Source organism: Delphinus delphis, chromosome 11, assembly GCF_949987515.2.
Source record: "Delphinus delphis chromosome 11, mDelDel1.2, whole genome shotgun sequence".
Taxonomy (NCBI): domain Eukaryota; kingdom Metazoa; phylum Chordata; class Mammalia; order Artiodactyla; family Delphinidae; genus Delphinus; species Delphinus delphis.
In genome coordinates, this window is record NC_082693.1 from 94761367 (window position 1) to 94767849 (window position 6483).

The following is a 6483-nucleotide window of genomic DNA, read 5'->3' on the forward strand; positions in this document are numbered from 1 at the left end:
ATAGGACAGAGACCATACCTTAGTCCAGTATATCCCCAGTTCTCTGCCACAGGGCCTGTAATTAACTCAATGCTGTATCTATATAGGTCACCTAACTTGTTCCAATTGCATAGCATTTTAAATAGACTGTCCCCCTGTTGTTGGTTATTATCATTCCCATTTTACAGATGTGAAGACTGAGGCTCAGAGAGGAAAAGTGACTTGCCAAGGCCTCCCAGCCCGGCAATGGCAGATCCACTGGTGCCAGCCCGGGCTCCTCCTGCTGTCCCCCCCCACCAACCCCATCTTGTCCTGCTGACCTCAGGGATGGCATTCGGCACCTCGGTGAGGTTCTGGTGCCGGCAGGCCACATGCCGCCTGGAATTGTCGCAGACGCAGGTCTGTGGGCAGCGCTGGGCAGCTGCATGCCAGGTTGGCCCCAGTGGCAGCAGCAGAGGAAGCAGCAGCACCACGGAGACACTCTGGGGCCTGGCAGAGAGAAGAAGGGTCAGGTGTTCACAGAAGCAAGGGTCCCACACTGTCCACTCACTGAGCCCCAGCTCTTGTCCCAGAGCCCCTCAGATGTCTTCCTCCTTTGGCCCCAGGGAAGCTGTCATTACCCTGAGCCTCCAACCCCTCCCCAGAGCATAGATTGCATTGTTATCCCTGTTTTATACCAGAGGAAACAGGCTCAGAAAGGCAACCTGGCAAGTCCCTTTGATTGTCTGCCAGTGGCTCAGTGAGGCCTTTCCGAATGCAGTTCAGAGGTGTGCCCAGGCTGTGCAGAAGCCCCCGGGTCCAGGGGGAGTTGTGTCCTCCTAGGGTGAGGTTGGCGGTGGAGAGAGAATCAGCCGTTCCTCAGACGGAAGTGGCATCAGCACCATGGTGGCAGGGAGCGTAATGGCACCCACCTCGAGAAGACAGCCTGGCAGCCGGAGGGGAGGACCCAGGGCTGGCACAACTTGGGAGACCAGGTGTCGTGGGATCCGAAAGCCCTGAGGAGCCTTAATGGCTGGTCAGAGCCACTCTGACAGGCAAGCAAGGGGCTCCGACTTCTCTCTTGTTTATTCGTCTGTTGTCCTCTCTTCATCTTAGTGCCACCCCGCTGGCCTGGCCTGGGATGGGGGGAACTGCGGGTATGGCCTTGGGGCTGTGCTTTGGGCAAGGTCTGTCCACTTTCCTGTCTGTCCATCCACTCCCCGTCTACCCAATACCCAGCTGGACCCCTTTACCTCACAACTACCGCCTGCCTCTCCACAGGGAGGGCCGCGCCACGGTGGCACTCCTGGCTTCCCCACTTCCGCTCACCACCAACCAAAGGGAACTTTCCAAGATACAGATGGGCCCTGACACCCCTGGCTGAAATCCCTCCAGCCTCTCCTCACTGCCTTTGCTGGGAAATCCTGACTCCTGATTCCCCAACTGGTACCCGCTCAGACCCTTCAGTGTCACCCCGGGCTCCCCCACCATCAGCACGCAAAGCAGCTCCCTCCTCTCTGCCTCACCAGCTTTTCCCTCTGTCCTCAGCTCTCTGAGCAACCCTTCCTGATCCCTGGGCTGACTCCCACCCTGAGCCTCCCGTGTTCCACTCACTGGGTTGGCTGTCACCATGCGGTTTTCAGTTTCCTTGGGGTCCCAGGGTCCAGCCCGGCCTTGGGGCTGGTGGCATCCTGTAGAGCTGTAGTGAGGCTGAGGCTCAGGGCAGGTCGGGGGTGTGGGGACAGATCCCTGAGGGACAAGCGTCCAGGCCTCAGGCCTGCCTAGCGCTCAGACAGGCTCCTGGAGGACTAGCCCAGGGGAGCTCCTGGGAGCGGCCACGTTCACCGTCTTCCTCGGAACCCATTTCGGAGAGACCCTTGGAGAATCTCTGCCCCGGGAGATCCCAGAGCCCCTGTCCCCCAGCCCCTGAGAGGCCCAGAGAGGGGCAGGGGTTTGCCTGGAGGCACTCAGCTTCTCTAACCCACCTTGCCACCGCAGGGCCCAAAGACTCACCCCGCCATGCCGATCGCACGGCCAGTCCAGCCTGGAAATGCAGCACAGGGGAAGGCTGGCAACGGTCCCTGCCTGGACGCCAGCGGGAGCCCCCCTCCCAGCCCGCAGACCTGGCAGCGGGGACAGGGCTGAATGGGAGGCATTGTGAGGTGAGTGAGGGGCGGGCATGGCAGGAGCAGCGGCTGAAGTTGCAGGGCTTCTTGCTCAGAATCCTGGCCCAGGCCTGAGACCCGAGTCCCTGGACCGGCCGAGCAGGGAGGGGCCTCAAGGGGCTGGCCAGTGGGTCCCAGACCTAGGCTTCCTCCGGCTGTGTCCCTGGGCAGGGCTGCACCTCACCGAGCCTCAGTTTCCTACTCTGTGAAAAGACAGAGTATCAGTAACTAGCTCATAGGGTTGCTCTGGGGGTTAAGGTAGGCACCTGGCACATAGTAGGTGCTCAAGAACAGTTAACTCTGCCCTGTTTGTGCTTATAATACATTTACATACATCGTTTAGCACTGTACATAAATTATTCTGTAAATCTGTTTTTTTTTCACTCAACATCAGGGAACTATCTAAATTGATTCTTCTTAGTTATATTCATTCATTTTGACTTGTATAGTATTCCACTGTATAAGTGTATCAACTTATTCATTAATCTTGGACGTTTAGGTTGCGTCCAATTTTGTTATTACAGTGTTGCAAAGAATACCTAAATACTTATCTTCCTGGGGACATGTGCATTTTTTAAAAAAATGAAATAGTTCATCTAGAACATAGCAAACATTTAAAACCTTTATGTATGCTATGATTTTTCAGATCCTATGATACTTTAGATCTGTGTTTCTGGTGGAAATGCAGCTTTCATTACTGTTTTTTGGCTTTAAAAACAACAAACAAACAAGAAATAGTGTCACACCACACACAGACTTTTTATTAACATTTATTTGGCTGCGCCGGGTCCTAGTTTCGGCATGTGGGATCTAGTTCCCTGACCAGGGATCAAACCTAGGCCCCCTGTATTGGGAACGCGGAGTCTTAACCACTGGACCACCAGGGAAGTCCTCACACACAGACTTCTGCATGTGCTTTATTTCGCTCAGCAAATTCTATCAACAGTATTGCACAGTGTGCATCCTTTTTTTTACCCCCCATATTTGTTTATTTATTTGGCTGTGTCGGGTCTTTGTTGCGGCACACGGGATCTTCGTTGCAGCACGTGGTCTTCTGTCTAGTTGCGGCCCGCGAGTGCTCAGTAGTTGCGGCATGCGGGCTTAGTTGCCCCGAGGCATGTGGGATCTTAGTTCCCTGACCAGGGATCGAACCCTGCGTCCCCTGCATTGGAAGGTGGATTCTTAACCACTGGACCACCAGGGAAGTCCCCAGTGTTTATCCTTTTATGTCTGGCTTTTTTTTTTTTTTTGGCTTTGTTGGGTCTTCGTTGCTGTGCGCGGGCTTTCTCTAGTTGCAGCGAGCGGGGGCTGCTCTTCGTTGCGGTGCACAGGCTTCTCATTGTGGTGGCTTCTCTTGTTGCGGAGCATGGGCTCTAGGTGCGCGGACTTCAGTAGTTGTGGCATGCGGGTGCTAGAGCGCAGGCTCAGTAGTTGTGGCGCACTGGCTTAGTTGCTCCGCGGCACATGGGATCTTCCCGGACCAGGGCTTGAACCCGTGTCCCCTGCATTGGCAGGCGGATTCTTAACCACTGTGCCACCAGGGAAGCCCTGTCTGGCTTTTTTTAATCAGTATTATTTTAGTGAGATTCACCTATGGTGCATATTGTAAAAATTCGTTCATTTTTATATAGTAATTCCAGCATTCCCTTCTATAAATATTCCACAACAGCGGCATGGGACAGAGGCAGGAGCGCAATCTGCCCCAGACGCAGGTAATAAGGAGGTGTAGTCTCATTCTCTCTCCTCCCTTTCTACCCAGAGGCAACCACTTTCATGAAGTAGTATAATTTTACGATATAGGGCATTAATTTTTTTAAATGTATCAAACAGTGCGTATTATTTTGCAAACTTGTTTCTTTCACTCAGCAGTGTTTTTTGAAGATTTACTCAGTGGATACAGGTAGCTTCTGCATCCGGTTTACTCATTGTAACTGCTACATGAGATCTCACTGCATGCACGTGCCATCATCTAACTATTCTACTTACGGACATTTGGTTATTTCTTAATTTCCTGGTATCCCTCATCAGGCTGCTGTTGTACATGTCTCCTTGTGTACACATACAAGTTTCTCTCAAGTAGATCCTTAGAAATGGAATTTGGGGTCACGGGCTACGTGCATTTTCAGCTTTCTCAGTACCTGCCAAATTGCTGTCTATAGTGGCTTTTAGTAGCTTGACATCCCTCCAGCAACGTGTAAGACGTGCCAGATTCACCTCTTTCCTGGTGTCACCTCTTTTAATCGTATTTGCCAGTCTGGTCTGAAATGGTATTATCTGTGGTTGTATTTCACATTTCCTTATTTTCCAGTAAAGTTGAACATAATTCCTTTTATTTTTTTAATTAATTAATTAATTTTTGGCTGTGTTGGGTCTTCGTTGCTGTGCACGGGCTACCTCTAGTTGCGGCGAGCGGCAGCTACTCTTTATTGCGGTGCGCGGGCTTCTCATTGTGGTGGCTTCTCTTGTCATGGACCACGGGCTCTAGGCGCGCGGGCTTCAGTAGTTGTGGCACGTGGGCTCAGTAGTCGTGACTCGCAGGCTCTAGAGCGCAGGCTCAGTAGTTGTGGCACACGGGCTTAGTTGCTCCGCGGCATGCGGGATCTTCCCGGGCCAGGGCTCGAACCCGTGTCCCTTGCATTGGCAGGTAGATTCTTAACCATTGTGCCACCAGGGAAGCCCGAACATAATTTCTTTTTGCTCTTCAGGTTTCCTCTTCTGTGAACTGCCTGTTTATACCCTTTGCCCAGTTTTCAACTGGATGTATATTCTCAACATGAATCCTTGTTATATATGTCGCAATGTCTTTCTACTCTCTCACCTTGTCGTTAACTTTTACAGTATTTTTGGTCATTGTTTTTCACTTTTTATTTTGAAATAGGCAAGTTTTCTTATGGCTTGTGCTTTTTGTGTCAAGAAATGCTCTCCTGTGTTTAATTTTCCTTTAAAAAATATGGCTCCTTAGGCAAACGGATTTAGATCACTTAGAATCTTGGTGCACGACGGTGGCCTAACTGTGCTTCCACCCCGTCCTGTCCCCTGCCCTCCCCAGACTAACTCCTATCGTGAAAGCTGGGTTTGTCACACGCATACACATGCCCACACGTTCCATTTACTGGCTTTTGAACTAAGGGCGTTAGACAGATTTTCTTCACTCGACGTCACTACTGATCCATCCACGGCGTGCACGGTGCGTGCCGAGCCGCAGCGGATGCACTGTCACTGCTGTGTAACGTTGCATTGTGCGGCTTGGCTCCTGATCCATTTTCCTGACGGCCTGTGGGTCACTTCTAGGTTCCTGCCATCAAACAGTGCTGCTAGGAGTGCCTTCTGCCATGCTTCCTGGGGGTTTTCCAGTCTGAGCTTTTAGAATGGAGTTGATAAGTTTGTGAGCTCCTGGCCCATAGCTGAGCTCCTTTTAGTGGGAATAGCCTGGTGCTGAGCAGGCCTTCCTATGTGGGGGTCACAGGCTGCCCAGGCAAAGGCATCTGTGATCTTGCAGACCCCAAATCACGGTGCTCAGGGACCTGGAGCCTGTTGGCGTTTGAGTCTGGGGGGAAATTTCCTTTCTCAGTAAGCAGCAAGTAGAGGCCCCCAGGCCCTTCCCTGCACCTGGAGCTGCTCTGAAGGGCTGAGCAGGGGCGGGGCACCCTCCTCAGTCCCTGGGTCCCAGGAATCAGGCACTGCCGACCTGTTGTGAGGTTAAGGAAACGAGATCTGTGCTGCTTCTCTCAGTCTGATCTGAAGCTTGGACCCGCATTAGCTAGGAAGGAACAAGGGCCAGCCCCGGGTGGCCTGGAGGGAAGGAACACCCAGGCCAGAAAACCTTGGACAGACCCCTATTCGGCTCCAAGCTGCAGTTTCTCCGTCTCTCAAATATCACCTGTGAAAAGTCCTGTTTGAACCTCAAGACTCAGCTCTCGCACCCGTCACTCTTGAAGGCTTCTCTGACCTCACTGCCCACAGTCCCCACTCTGGACCACACATGGTCTCCTGCACCAGGCTGGGAGCTCTCCGAGGGCTGCACCTGCAGCCCCAGAGCTCAAAACAGGGCCAGGCAAGGAGATGGGGGTGGAGTTGGTCGGACCTCCACCTGCTTTATCAGCTGGGAGGAGGGGAGGGCAAGGGCCTGGGCATCACTTCTGCCACCCGGCCTAGAAAGATGCTGGAGTAGTCCGTGGCCAATAAAGACACACTGCCCCCTAAAAAACATCGGAGGGACCTCTCTGCTCCTGTGCCTGCTGTCTAGGAGAGGCAGTAAGAAGTGCTGGGCTATCCTCACACCGCTGTGGCAGCCGGAGGGGAGGACCCCAGGGGTGGTGCCCTCCACTCTGGGCCCCGTGGCAGCTTCCCAGGCAGGCCC